Source organism: Chiroxiphia lanceolata, chromosome 4 (assembly GCF_009829145.1).
Source record: "Chiroxiphia lanceolata isolate bChiLan1 chromosome 4, bChiLan1.pri, whole genome shotgun sequence".
Lineage (NCBI taxonomy): Eukaryota > Metazoa > Chordata > Aves > Passeriformes > Pipridae > Chiroxiphia > Chiroxiphia lanceolata.
Window position 1 is genome coordinate 48,173,295 of NC_045640.1, and position 15,878 is coordinate 48,189,172.

Below are 15,878 nucleotides of genomic sequence, written 5' to 3' on the forward strand. Positions count from 1 at the left end.
TATTTGTTGAACAGTATTTGGTAAAAATGAACATTGATTTACAAAGTCCAACAGACACTGGTAATAGTATTACTTTATAATGATATTCACTGACTCCAATGTGTCAAACAAATTACTTCAGTTCTTTTATTACCAGGTTCCATGTGCAAAAGCATCTTTTTCAAAATAAGGAAGCATTTTCAAACGAACCACTATTTAACAATCTGAGTTAACAGAGCGTTGAACAAACAAATATAGTACTTTTTATTTGCACATAGTTCAGATAAATGGGCTAAGCTCCCTGTGCAGGCATGCTAAGCCTAGTTTGATGGAGCCAGTTTAAGATAAGACATATGGCAAAATTAGTTACCTGCTCTATTCCACAACCCCATAGCTCACAAGGATCACTTCAGTTCATTTTCCATGAAAGGGCAGAGCCGTTTTCATAGGCTGAATCTTTGCATACATTTTGTGATGGCTCATCTTGTGATCGAGTCATATTTCTGCATTTAGTGATACCTGTGCTTTGAACATTTCAGTCAGCCAGTATGAAAAGATCCTCCAAAATCAAATTGTCACTCAGAAATTCTTTAATTATTTGTGAGAAAAAAAACACCTCTGATACTAATCCAGTATATACAGTAACAGGTATTCAGCTAGGAAGATTGGCTACAGCTAACAAAACCTTTAAAACCAGTAACCATAATGATGCATTTTATGAAAAAGATGTATGCACACTCGTTCAGTCTTCATACAGGTGAATTTTTAAATGAAACTCACTAACAAGTATAGGTCTAAAAGTAGAATTTCGGTGTATCTGTATTCTGAACTTCTTGATTGGGGTTTGGGCAATGGTTAGGTGGAGAACGAGAGGTCACGAGTTTTCTAGTCTCTCTGTTCTCCTTTACCAAGTCTTCCATGCTCAAGTCTAAACATTTTACTCAACTTCCACCTAAAAGCCGATTTATTACCATTTAAGTTCTTCCTGCCTTCTTATGCCCCATCCAAACTGCTGTCAAGATACAAGAACTAAATCCCCTGCACTGAATTTGCTTCTTGCTCTGGAAGGAGTCAGCATACTGCATGCCAATGTTAACAGACCGTTGGGTAATTGAAATTAAATGAAACAGAAGAGCATTTCATTGGTGATAAATTACAAATCACTAATAAAAATTAAGATCAGTTATACATGCCATGAGGGGAATTTACCAAAGAAATGAATTTACTTTGCATAAACAGTTCTTTGCACTCAGACACAAAGTATATGTTTTCTTCCCTCAGTAGGAATACAGTGGATACTTCAAGACCAGATGATGAACTTTTAGAACGTAATTGCAGAAGTCAATTGCCTGGTCGCAATCCAAGAGGTCTGCCATTTCTCTTATATAATACCATAAATCAGGTTCTGTAAGCCCAAAGATGATGATTAACAGAAATAAATAATTAAAACATTTTTAAAATAGTGAATTAAAATAGTCCTCCCTGATTAATAAGAGTAGGCATATCATTCTGAAATTAACTCTAAATTCAATTAAGAGTTTTTTCCCCTATGCCTCACTGCATTCAGAAAGTTACTTATATGTTTTCTGCAATCATCCAGAAATCTCAAGCCTTTAGAATGTGGTAAACAAATATCTGGAAAAGGACCCTGAAAGAAACAGGCAACTGAAAGCTCAAAAATAACATTTTTTAGAAATTAATTTGTTCATACATCTTCAAAGCTACGGTATTTTTCTCTTCCCATTCCAAAGTATTTTATAGTGTCTCTCAGATTTGTTAAATTCATCACATTTCATCCTTGGAGTGTCTCAGACCAAGGTGTTGAGTTCCCCTTAGGTATCAGCAGAAAAGGGCATTAGAATCTCTGCTGCAGGCACATATAATCATTTTCATTTGTCTGACATTTCTCTGATAACTCTCCCTGAGTGTTATCAAATACCAGAGTAACTCAGTCTAGAATAATGTGGAACAACACCTGTGAATCTAACTTTGAAGGAAGAAATCATATTTGATAAAGAAATTAAGATGCCTTAGAAACACAAGGAAACAATTTCAGGCTTATGATAGATATTGAGAGAGATCAATGAAGAAAGAAAAAAATATTTTTAAGGGTTCCAACAAAACAAAGGAAGATATTAAGCTCTCAAAGTCAGTAAAATAATACAACCCTCCTAAAAACAGATACAAAAAGAATTCAATATAAATTCATTTTTTGTCAGTTCCAGATGACAAGTGGCTGAGGAAACCAACAAAGACACTAATTCATTATTGAATCTCTGGGTATGAATTTATCCAAGGACAGGAAGCCCTGAGCATCCTTCCTATTTACAGTGAAAAGAGAAAATCCACAAAATTGAAGATGAAAAGCAGAAAAGGCACATGTGCATTTGAGTTTTGTTACCTCGCCCATTTATTTGTCTTATCTATCTGGGAGGTCTTGTCTTTTAAAGATTCTAAGCTCTTAAGAGTGGAGGCCATCATTAGCTTGTATGTTTGCTTAGTGTATAGCACAGGACAGTAAGACTGGCTGACAGCTCTAGGCCACATATACAATTAGGATTTAAATAAAGAGTCAATTTGGATTTGTAACCAGACTCATGTGAAAGGGCTCTGCAGCAGTCATGCATCTATAACAGATAGGGAGGCAAAGACAGAGTCTTTCATAAATTTGGAATACCTTACAAATTATTTGCAATAACAAAGAGGAAAAAATTGAAACAGAAAAGGCCTTAAGACAGCTAAAACAAACAAACAAAAATCTTGAAGCTCTGTGAATGAATACAGTTTTTTTCACAGGGCTAGTTTCTTTGGTTCACAAGCAGAGCAGTATTCAGCATTGTCAGAAATCCATGAACCAGTTAAATAAAAAGGTAGCACTGTTTTCTTGAGAGGAGCAACAACTCTAGCTGAAAAGGAAAAAGCTTATACATATGGAAAAGCCCAACCCCAGACAACCAAAACCTGCAGGCTGTAGCCTTGTGTATCTCCGTCAAAGCAGAATTAATATATCAGACTATGGAGTCCAGCCTTGCACCGCATATGCCCTTTCTGAGACACTCTGCGAATGCTGCTTTAGGCCGTAGGTCATGTTTTCAAGGCTTCATGCCATTGCTCCATTTAGATGATGATGAAGCTTTGTTCTATCAACATTTAAGAGCTATATTTATCTTCCAAGAACTTTGAAGCACAAAGAGAAAGGCGTGTAACTAATTTGTAAATATTTCTACCGTAGTGTATGTATCGGAGTGCTTCCAACCAGAAGTGGTCCCACAAACATTTAAGATGTCAGGCAAACCTCATTAAGTACCCAGTCATACTTGAATATTCTCTATTCCTCTTGAAGCAAAACTGCAGACAGTTTTTTTGTTCTCTGTAACAAATGCTGGAACAGTTGAAATATCGAAGTGCTCTTTGTATCTGTGACATAGTTTCTTTGGACTGTGTTTCCCATTCAAAAAAGTGGTCATGTTTTTTATTTAATCATAAAACAAGGGTCAGAAGTCCCACAGTAGGAAATGTGGCAGACAAATTACACAGCAAATGCAAACAAGTTCTGCCCATTCTTCACCTAAAGGCTGGCTGTTGTCTATTAGTAGATGTTTCAGGCAATCTCTGACTTCAGGAAGAGGAAAGGAACAGAAGAGAGGCAGGAGCAAGAGCTGATGTCCCAGGGACGAGTGTGGCATTGTACCACTCATTGAATGAAAAAATCCAGACAATTTCTAAATGAATTAGTTTGATAAAATTAAATTCCTTGTGAACCAAGAGGTGCATCCTCAAAATGAGATCTGGCTCTGAAATAAAGCATATGAATACAACAGAAGAGATTTTGCTACGATAAGTTTGGACTTTGAAGATGAACCTCCGGCCAGAGAATACATTATTCCCTGCCTTACTCATGTTATCCTTTTTGTCCAGGAAAATAAGTCTGCCTTTAAGTAATACTGCACAATTCTGGCAAGAAGTACTTCCTAAAAGAACAGATTTTCAACTTTAAAGAGCTTTTATTATTCTTCAAGGTGAACATTTTTGAAATAACTTTTCCAACATTTCCTTAGTCTTAGACTAAATAAGTTAAAAGTTAAATTGTTTAGCACACCTGGCAAACCTACAGCTCCTTAATCTGACAACCTGTTCCTGGTATCTTCTTTTTCTTCCTTGACCACAGTGCAAGCAGAAACAGAGGCTGCAGCTGGCTTCAGTGCAAAGGCATTGCCCAGTGCCTGCCACCTCTGGAACTGTTTGGCACCTTCAGAGAGCACCAGCCAGGCAATTTTTTTCTGTAAAACCAGATTCCAAGGGTGTTCGGTATGGGATTCCCTGGCTGCAAGCACTGTCAGGGAAAAAAGGAAAGTAGTTGTTGCTCTTGCAGAGGAGCCCAGATGGGCGGTGTAGTGGCAGTTCAGCAGGTACACTTGGAAAAGGGAGGCAGGGCTCCATTTTCCCCCTCTCCCTTCTCCTGCTGTTCAAGAGACACTCACACGGAAGAATAGGAGGAAGGGCTGCCAAGGCAGAATAGGAGAGGGAAGATGCTGCCATGGTTTTGCTTCAAATATTTTAAAAATGACCTGTTTGAGAAAAGGGTTCCTTCTTGAACTGATACTTATAAACAAAGTTGTGCAGCCCTGCCTGATGCACTAACCGTGTTTTCCACGCTGGCATATATTGCACTTACAAAGTAATTGTTCTGGATATCTTTTTCCAAGAAAAGTATGCCAAAAATCTTAAATACATTAAATGTCATTTTACTGTGAAGCAAGTTAATCTTTTGAAGTTATTGTTATTGTTTCAATTATATGAAACAAACTACTGTATGGAACTAAATAACCAAGAAAATCAATTACAATGTAATCAATACAATCAAATTTGTATTACAATTCATACTTTAAATCACAAAATTTTCTCATCTGCTCTTCAGCTCATTTTTTAAAAAGGATTGACATGGCATTGTGTCTTGTATTTGAAAGCTATCTTTTCCTATTAATTTGCTTTGAACAAACAAGCAAAATATGAAGAAAATAAAACGGAAGTTCTTGTTCATGCTTCTCCCACACATTTTCAGCTGTGTGTGCACGCATTTAAAACATGCAAATGCAGTTTGGAGGAAATTCGACATCTCTATTATAGATGAAAGGTAAACAAAAGCAGATGAAGGATTAGTGCAATTCCAAATTTAAGATATTGCTCTCAGTGACTTATAATAAAGTGGTGTTGCATACGATGGCATGTTTTAGATGACATTTCAATTGTACAAGCAATTTGCATTCTATCTGACATTAAATAACGTTCTCATTATTATGAATTCTGGCAGCATCCCTGTCTCCACAGCATAAAGATATGAACTACGAGGCACATCTTAATGAAGGGAGTAAGTTTTCCTGTCAATCTGAAATGCAAGACAAGGCTGTACCTGGGCTAAACCTCCGGTAACATTATTGTGAGTTGCCCACTTCTGACATAGTACAAATCTTCAGCTAAAGCATTCTTCTTATTAAATAAAGATCTATAACTGAACACATGTATCTGTAATATCACTACAATCCAAAGAAAATTAAAAGACAGATTATGTCCAGGATATTACATGCACCACCACAGAGCACTGCGAGAATCTGGTATGATCCTGTTGCTAAGATACCTGGCTAATGCCACGGAAACAAGCCCTTCGTACTAATCTAGCACAATCCATGCATGCTTCCACATATTTTGGCAGGGGAAAGTAGGAGTCCACTGACAATGGCTTGGGATATTGCTAGCCAGCGCTCCTGAATTTATACATTTTTTATCTCTTGCTGGTAAGCTTCAGCGATCTGAGTGAAATAAGAAATGTAACACTCTGTTAATGGCATTTGGTTGCTTTATGCCATTTAAAACAAGTAAGATTACTTTTTATCCTCCTACATAGTCAATAAAACTTGCTTAAAAAGGTAATTATTTAAGTGCTTTTGGTTGCAAAATTGTGGTGCTCCCAAAAATGACTGCCCTTAATCTTTGTGATTTATACTGTAATATGCACATAAATGATTATCTGCATTTGCTGTCTCCATTGCTGTCTTCAAGGAGACTCTAACAGTTTCCTCGGGTGCATACTGAATACAGAAGAAGTGCAATTATTTTAACACAAATAACTCACAAGACTATACTATTTAAATCTGCTTTGCAACTCTAAGCCCACCAATAGCTCTTTGCCCAACAGACTGAAAAACGAGTGAGCAAGAATAGTAAAAAAAAAACCCAAAAACCTAAACAAACCTAGTCATTCCATGATGTGTGTAAAAATCTTACATGAAAGAAAACTGCTTCATCAAACAGCCTGGCTAGACTGCAAACTTATGGTCAAGAAATGTAAGTGTTACACCCATCCTTTTTAAATATAAAACAGACATGTGTCTTCACTGATAAAAAAGTACACTAATAAAATGTTCCTACTGTAACTTCTACAAGAGTTAAAAAAAAGAGAATGTAAACACACTCCCCATCTTTTTTGCAATGCGATCTCTCCTAAGCATCAGTGACAGTAGCTTTGTTGAGCTCAAGTTATGATAACAATAACTTTTGCAGATGTTCTTAGCTGTCAAGTATTCTTTACTAAAATGTCAGGAGACGTGATAAAAAGTAAAAACAGAAGAACTTCTCTGTAGTAATCAGTTGAAGTCGAGAAGGCAGAGGTCACACATTAATCTCTAACTATAAAATAGTGAGCTGTAAAGGAATAATGGAAATATTATATTAAAATAAACAAGCAATTGTGCATGCCTACATGTACATTAATATGTGAAAGATGCTTATTTTTCCAACCTACATTCCCTTCTAATTAATTCACAGTACAGACACAATGTATTTCTTTCTGAAGGGAACACATACACCTCAGATTGCAGCACCCAGAAATTATGTTGGTTTTATTCACTTTAAAATTTTATTTTATTTTTTTTTGTTTCATATTTTCTGTTGTATTCCACTCCACAGACTCCCAAGGTCAGTTTGCAAGCTTCCTCTGGCAAGGGACCTTATGGATTCCCAAGATCATTTTCAGGGTTATGACAACTGCATGTCATGTCATGTCATACTCTTTACTGCTGTTGGAAACAAACATTACTCTTACTGAAACAGACTGTATGAGATGCAAAAACCCTAATGTATACACAAAATGCCATTCCTTTATTCAGAATGCTTTTTTATCTTTTGAAGTCCTTTGGGACATTTTTTGTAGTAAAACTATTTCTGAATAACTACCTTAGGGCAGTATAGAAGGGTAACTGTGTTATAAAATAGGAGCTTGTTCACGACAAAGAAGAAATAAATCAATAACAGATGCAAGTATCTCAGAAACTGTTACTTCAACATAAATTGTCCCTGTAAGAAGGACAGAAAAATGTTTTTACAAACCTTTTACTTTTTTCAATTCTCACTGGAATCCAAGTCAGAAGAGAAAATGGCTGTTTGCTTAGAATAAAGTGTCTGAGCTATCTATGTGAACCTGACTGTAATGGCAAAGGATGGTGTGGATCAATATCCATCTTCTTCATTCCTGAAGTAATAACTTTCAATAGGAAAATCTATTTACTTTTACTTACCTTTATTTTATTTCATTTTGCTTTAAAGAAGTCCATTCCAGAGGGAGGGTTTAGATTGCAAACAGCAGTTAACAAACTGATGATTTAACTAAGGACAATAGGCCGGTAGGCATGTTATCATTCTCTGTAGCCATTGGTTAGGGTTAAGAAGAAACACATTTACTTGGAAAATTTATTTATTATATAAGCAATCAGTATTACAAGCCATTTAACGCCTACAACCTCCCTATGTATAGCACATATTGGAAAGGTCAGTCAGAACCAAAGGGTAATTTGTCTAATCCTTATTTACAACGAGCGCAGAACTGGCCAAGCCTCTCTCCTGCAGAAACAAATGCTCCCATGAATGACATGCCCCCCAACGGCTCCCTTTCCAGCCCCATACCCATGGCAGCCTATCTGACCTCGGGCACTGACATTACCTTTTCCTGGGAGTTGCTGGCCACCAAAGCCAGCTTGTATTATCATTCAAGAGAAAGTCTGCTGTGTGTAACTGGTCAGTGTGAAATCACTTTTTCTCTGTTAAAATGCAGGGATGAATCCTCTGGCTCCTGTGAACAAACTTCTTAGGTCTACATATTTTCTATAAAGGCAAATGAAACTAAACAGGAAGGGAGGGAGAGAAAGACAAAGCAAACTTGTGTATTTTCCAGTTACATGAACTTGCTTCCAATAAATTTGCATTCTCAAGATAAATAAATCATATGGTTGATATGACTTTTAATGTTATATTGTTTGTATCAATCAAAACATTTATTTACGTTTTCCAGAAATAAAACAAAAGTTTGTGACAGCACTTTTGGTATCACCTGATATTTTCTATTAGGGGGTTTATTTTAGGGGAGGGTTATTTTAATTATGCACTAAAACAGTGCATCAGATAGCACGGCATCTTTCTAGCAAATACTATTTTCAAGCTTCATTATCTGGAGCACAGTGAAAGGTTTACTCATTTTAAATTCAGTTGAGAAGCTGAAGCTCATTAGGAATTTAAAATATTTAAAAGTACATTTGTGTTTTCTGCAGTCACTGCTTTCCCTCCCTACTGCTAAAATCACCTAAACCAAAATTAAATCAAAACTGCAATTTACCCCTTGCTTAATATTAAGCAACCATCTGTCTTTCCATAATACAAATTTTTGTGACTGTGGTGGCAACAGCATCCCTGACTATTCACAAGCATGTCAATATTGAAGTCAAAAAAAAAAAAAAAGGCTGCAAGAGAGACTAGAAAGACAACACTTTATTCACACTGCGAATTTTATTAATAATAATTGCTAATTAATCTTAACTGAAGAAGCAGTGCAAAACCCCATGTCTGAATTCCAGGTTCTTACATAAATCTCAGAGCACTCAGAGTGTGTATTTGTAACTAAGAAAGAGATCACCAGCATTAAACCCCTGCTTATATCAACTGCAGAATGGGAAATAAATTAGTCACTCTACTCTCTTTAGAATTTGAAGGGAAACATATACTAATATAGATGTAACCTGGTAAGACAATTAATTGCAAAGTAATATTTGCAGAATACTAAGGATAAGCAAGATTTCATTGTCACTAATGTCTGCATATTTATTTGAAAGCAGATTGTATGAGTGTGTGTGCAATGAATAAATGAACCCCAACTGTACAATTTTCCATGTAGGTTACAGGAGTCTTCAGTTTTACATCTTCTGTTATCAGGATAATAGAAAAAAACACAACCACATACAGAAGTATTAGTGCATATATTGCTGGAACACAGAAGTCAAATATTGAAGCTAAAGAGAAGCCACAATAAATCTGAAGAAAAGCCACTGACAATTTTATAAAAAAATAAAAAATAGTTTCAGTTGCTAAAAGGCACCCAGGGATTAGAAAAAATATTCAGGGTCTTAAAGGTTTTAGAAGGTTGGTGGGCTTGGGTCTTGAAGACAGTAATTTTTATTCATTGGTTTTTACCTGCAACAAATTTTGTTATGAAATTTCATCCACCATTTTATTTCTCTTAATATTGAGCTGAAACTCAAAATAATTAAAACAAGGTAGAGGCATCAGGAATTAATTAAGGTTATTGCAGGAAAATCACAATATGTAATCAATGTTTCTGAGCTTAAGTAGTCCAGGTAAAGAATTAGTGCTGCTGTACAGAAGGAGCTCTGCTACAGTAAAACACAGATGAAATATCTACTAGGGTAAGTAGTAAGTTAGAGGCTTTAGACATAATTATGCTATATATAATTTAAAGCTCAACTTCAAAGCAAGTAAGTGCTATTAATTATCGTCTACCCAACACAGCTCTTAAAATGTCAAATTAAAAAAGACTATTGGTAATTGTATAAGTTATGGCAGACTAGCTCCCTCCAGCAGTGACAGGAGACAGCAGGAAAAAGCAAGCAAGATATACCTTTCCTTTCTGATATTTACAGCTTCTTATTCTTCATGCAGATCAAGAAAGCAATAATGTTTGTACTGAATTTCCTCAGCCTTCTTTCAGGGACTGATCCTGCACATGATCCCTCCTGCGAATAACAGCTGCTAGATCAGACTTTTATTTGGAAATTCACCAAACTCTGCTGACCTGACTTTTCTCTGCCACATCACATGCGGGACATTCCTACTTGTGTGCAGGGGGAGCAAAACAGGCGCCAGCAGTGTCTGCAGCAGAAGAGGGCAGGTGCAGGCAACATGTGGCAACACTGTACTCCCAGCTCAGCCACCAATGCCAAGGTAAGGCTATTAATTTGCTCCTGTGCCTCAGTTTCTTGACTTTCTGACTCGAGAGCAGGAGCCACAGCAGGAAAAGCACTCTGGGTTCACCACACACCTCCCTTTCCTCGTGGCTCAAAAGCTTTGCTGAAGTCTCTCTTCACAGTGAGAGTTTGCCAGATCTCATTGCCCCATGTAAAGCACTAAATATATATAATAGGCAAACATAAACATAGGGGTTACTGTGCACAAGAAGATTTACTTCTACAAGCATTTTCCTAAAATAGAAATACTTGCATATAATTAAATTTCAAAGGAGACGAAAAGAAAAAAAGAAAGCTAGAAATTGCATGTTTAACCTGTGAAATTTTTTTCCCCTCTGAGGCCTGTGTTCAAAAGTTGGGTTTCATGCAAAGTGAAAAGGTTTAGAGGATCACTCAAGCCTTGCACATACGTATATTTATATGTATAAAACCAGCATCAAATTTGTAACCTCAAGTTGTGGGCAAAACATTGTCATGACAGAGGAAACAATGTGCTGGGTAGGGAAGGTTGTGTAATACCTGCCTGAAATACGCACTATATTCACCTTGGCTCTTAGCCATTGCTCACTCATAACCTCTATAATTCACAAAAATTATATATTAAAAGCACGTAATGAATGTTGAGTTATTGTGAGTTGAGTTGCAGACTTAATAGATGGTTGTCATCATGCCAGATTACTGGTATGGAGTAATTATATTAAAGAGCAAGCAGATCCTTATCCGAGAATGAATCTTTTAAGACACGGTTTCTGAGTAAAGCTGAAATGTACAGTAACTTGCGGATATCCTCCCAATTCAGATCAATCAGGTCTTTCATGCATTAATATTCTTCCTCAAGAATACTGTCCTGGGAAATAAGATCATTTGATGTAACTTTTGTTTGATTTCAGGGGGAGCCCAGTACCTAAAGAACTTTAAGAATCTGGCCCTTAGGCACTTTTGAAATTGAGAATTAGACGTTCCAATGTTGGATTAATGCCTAAATACCTTTAAAAGTGTGAGCTCTGGAAAATCCCTTTGGGTGCCTATCAGCACCTGTAGGCATCTGGATACCTTTAAAAATGGCCCCAAATGCTGCTTTAATATCTCACACGCTGCAAGAGGGTCTGACACCCCTTTTTTTTCTTCCACATTCCCACAGGTGACTTCTCTCCACCTCAGTGGCTGCTGCAGGTGTTTGGACTGAGCACAGCGATGAACCCTGTCATACACACAGCGGGATGGGAAGCTGTCTCCAAGGCGTGAGGAAGGGACAAAGCAGTGAACCTCAAACGTCACAGGCTGCACAGCCAAATGGGCCCCGGCCTTTAAAAATGGTAGGCAAAGGAAAAGGAGAGGAAGGAAAGGTCTCTCAAAATCCTAGCTCTTCCCCAGGTTTCCATTTGCCATGGCACAGCTCCAGTTTTTTACCTTACAACTAAAGGTGCCTGCAAGAGCAAAATTCCACCAAAACGCAGCATTCAAGCATTACCCACTCCCAGCACGGCTCTCCTGCGGTCTTGGCTTAGAGGGAGCACCTTACCAAAACAATCATGAATCTTCACTTGCAGTTACAAGACTTTTTAAGGGAAAAACAGGGATGCAGAAAGTCACACAGCCAATGAAGTCAAAGGCAGTCAGGGAACAACGTATAAATATCTTCTTAGCAACCTCATAATTCAGTCAATTAGTACTTGCAAGAGCTCCTGCAAACAAAATCCAAGTAGCAACCTTGGGGGATCAAGAGTAAAGATATCCTAGAAAAGCAAAAAGCAAGTTCCTATGTGTACATGATTGCAGGATCTCATCTGACCCTGTAAACAGAGCAGACCACCACATTTCTTGTGTGGTTGCCATTTGTGTCATACTTGCTAGTTAGAGTCAGGATTGTCACGTACCACTCAGTCCCCTTTGACTGAAGCTTCATCTGGCCCTACAAGCGAATATTCATGATAAGTTTCCCCTTCTTTAACTTTGATAAATGCTTTTAATGTAGATGTTAACAGCTAGCAAAAAAAAACACATGAGAGGGTTTTAATACCTGACAGGTCATAGAAGTTGCCAGATGACTATGACTGTCCCCTGATCCCAGACCTGGCACTCCTTACTGTACACGAAAGCAGAGACTGGACATATTTGAGCATTAGTCTGGTTTAGGTGTATTTTCAAAATCTCTACTTTCAATGTGAATCGCTTAGAAGTCCTCATGCTGCTTTCTGCATTCATAATTCTTTGGCGTTACAGCTGCTGAAAATTTTGGAAGAACAATGAGTTGAGCAAGTGATGAAGAGAAAGTGAATGGTACAAGGGCTGTTACATTAGCCTATGCTTCTCACATGAAGCTCTGAACATGTTGTCAGACACAGCACTTTTTTTCGAAGCGGTTTCACACATGCATTTTTAATCAGGATTATATTTCACACATATCTATCATCACTTGCAAGTGCAGCAGTCTAGTCCTTCTTGAAAACATATCAGCTCTCTGTGTTTGCTATCAACTATTTTTCTCTTTGTATAAATCTACTGTTTGGTGACCCACTAAACTATATTTGATGTCTTAGAAAAAAACATAACTGCTTAGGATCAACATTGAAAATGGCTGCACAACTCCCTCAATATAACACATTTTCTGAGATCATCTTTATTGCCACACAAATAGTCTTAGTAACTTACCTTAAATTATTCACTAAAATAAAAATATGATGGATTATACTACCTGCAGTCATGTCAGAACTAGTTTGAAAGCTATAGGGTTTTACTGAGCCTATCAATTTTGTACTGTACCGCTTTTATTGACTCCCATGACTATTCCCTACATGGAACAGACAAAACACAAAATGCTTGCTCTCTTGTACTAGGAAACACAGAAGGAATCCCCAGATACCTGATGCCAATGAACCTGAAGTCAGTGGCAAGCAAATGCACGAACACACACAAACATTTAAATCCTTCCTGCTCTGTTTAAGATGGAGAGAATTTACCAGAATCCTTTAAGCAAAGATGCTTGCCCATGAGAGAAATCCTTAAATTTCAAGTAAATGAACAGGAATTGGAGACTAGGAAATTTACAGTAATGTTGACATTTGGGGGTTTCCAGAGTTAGTTCCTTGTACAATAATTGTGTAATTTTTTAGTAACGTCCCCAAACAGTAAACGTTCACTACGGAGAAAGGCAGCATGCTCAGACTTCTTCTCCAGACTAACGTACTTACTTTTATTTTACTGTATTCATGACTAATCCCTTTTATGAAAAGTGTAAAAATTGCAGGTGGTGCTGACAATTCAAAATTTAAAAAAATACTGCAGTCGCTCTCACTTATTGTCCACTCAGAGGGGGAAAAAGGTTAAAACAATAATCTCAAATTCCTCATGAAAAAGGAATACAGTAAGCATAAAATTGCTGGAGTTCTACAGAAATTAAGTGGGATTTTGTAGAAATTAGTACAAAAAAAAGGTAGCATTTTCCATGTAATCATATACTTTCTATAGGCTCCTCACAACTATCATATGGCATGCACCGAGGATATAATTTTTTTCCTATAAGATGATTTCAAACTCCCATAGAATATATGAACTTTTAAAAGAAATGTCTTCTGAGAAGAATACCATTTATTTTACCAAATGAAGCGAGCCTAGAAAGGTTTTTAATATTTATGTTGATGCAGGTTTTTTATTTTTCTTTCTTTATGCTATCATTTCCTCTTTCACCAATATGGTTCTTTTGAGCAAAAGAGGTTTTTAGTTTCTTGAATAGTTTCCTTTTTTTTTGTTTGTTTGCTTTCATTTTTATTGCAACACCATGATAACATCACATAAAAGATGCTTTAAACATTAAAACGCTGCACTACTAGGTCTTGGAATACTTCAGATTAATAAAACTTGTGTCTTAAAATAGATGCAACCTAGAGAGGATGTCATGGAAAGGTTTCAACGAAAACATCACTTCACCATGTAAAAATGTGCTGCAGCAAAGCCCTTAAAAAAAACTCCCTCGGCTGGGAACTACTGTATCTCAACATATGCCCTGAAAAATACATACCAGCACCAATTGCACAGGGGCATTGTTCACATGAAGTAACTGTATCTATATGTTGTCAAGCAACTGGTCGTAAAAGAACTGAATAAAAGGCATTTGAAATATGAGATGACTGAAAATACCACAGCTGATTTTTTTATATTCTCTGACAGTTGAGAACAAAAAGACTTTCAGACAAAGAATTTAGACTCTATACCATGGTGTTTGACTTCCAAAATGTAATGTAAAATATTACCAAATGTCTGACAGAACAAAAAATGCGTTGTAAAAGAAATGGTTTTTAGAAGTGTAAATACAGTTCCTTTGGAGTGTTGTTATGATGGAGTCACAGGATTTTTAATTATACTGCATCTTATCATCAACCTAATCTCAACATGCTTGTGAAACTCTCTGGAGTCACATACTGCTCACAGGAAAAAAGCAGAAATAATATTTTTCCAGCGTTACCTCTGTTTCTAACAAGCAAATAAGTAACTTCAAAATGGCAGGGTTTAAAACATATTGAATACTACATAAAGACAGGTTTTCTGAGTACTTCACTTATAATGCCTAGATTAAAATCTCTTCAGAGCTTCTCTGAATTCTGCTGTTATAATTATCATCATTACTCACAAGTGCCTCTACAATGTTTCCTCTTCAATAATTTAAAACTCTGGTCTGGACTTTCCCTCTAGGAGGTTGAAACCCCGAAAGGAAAGCTCTCGCTTCTTCTCTGTATTCTTTCAACAACAGCAAAGCAGACAACTCCGCAAGGAAGAAGATGCACTGGTCAGGGTGAGACCTTTGAGATTCCCTGGGTACGGGAAACTCCCAAAGGAGGGCTGTCAGCCTGTGCCTAGTGACAACTTCAATGGGGTAAGTCTCGGGATTGTGAGCAACTGCTCAGGCTAGGACAAACCAGGATGGAAGGCTATGCAAGGAGATGGGAGAAAAGAGCCTGTACTTTTGTTTCAGAAGTGGTAGTGGGAGGGAGACTGGGAAAACTTACAATGCTTACCCAAGTACCTTAGCCCTGGTAGGAAATTGCCTGTGTAGATCTTCAGTGCTAAGTCATACAGTTCCTAATGGGTTTCAGATTTAAGGCAAAGGGAATAAATTTGGCTGGCAGGTCTGCCCAGGAAAGTTATGGCCGAAAGGAAACATGAAACAGAATATTCTTTCATCAAAAATGCAACTTCTTTCCAAACTCCCATGGTCGTTTCCACCAGCCTTAACAAACAGAAATGCAAAACACTTTAAGGGTAGGGGCAGGAGAAGGAATAATTTTACTCTAGTTATAATACACTTCTCCAAAGACGGGGCAAAGGGTATCAGAGCATTTGGCATGGGCTGTATATAGGACAGCATCCTGCCACAGGTCAGCTGCCACCCAGAAACCTGGCTCAGGCTTTTAAAGTTACAGATTTGTTTTTTCAGGCTTTCCTTAGCATCACTCTACTTGCTCTAGTCATTGTACTGAAAATTGACTGTCTAGCATCACTGCAATGGAAATAAAAGGTTTTTTATTTTTTTTTTCATTTTATTTAAACAGAATCAAAACCAGATCTTACCTAACTCTTTTCAAATTGGGGGTATGAGGT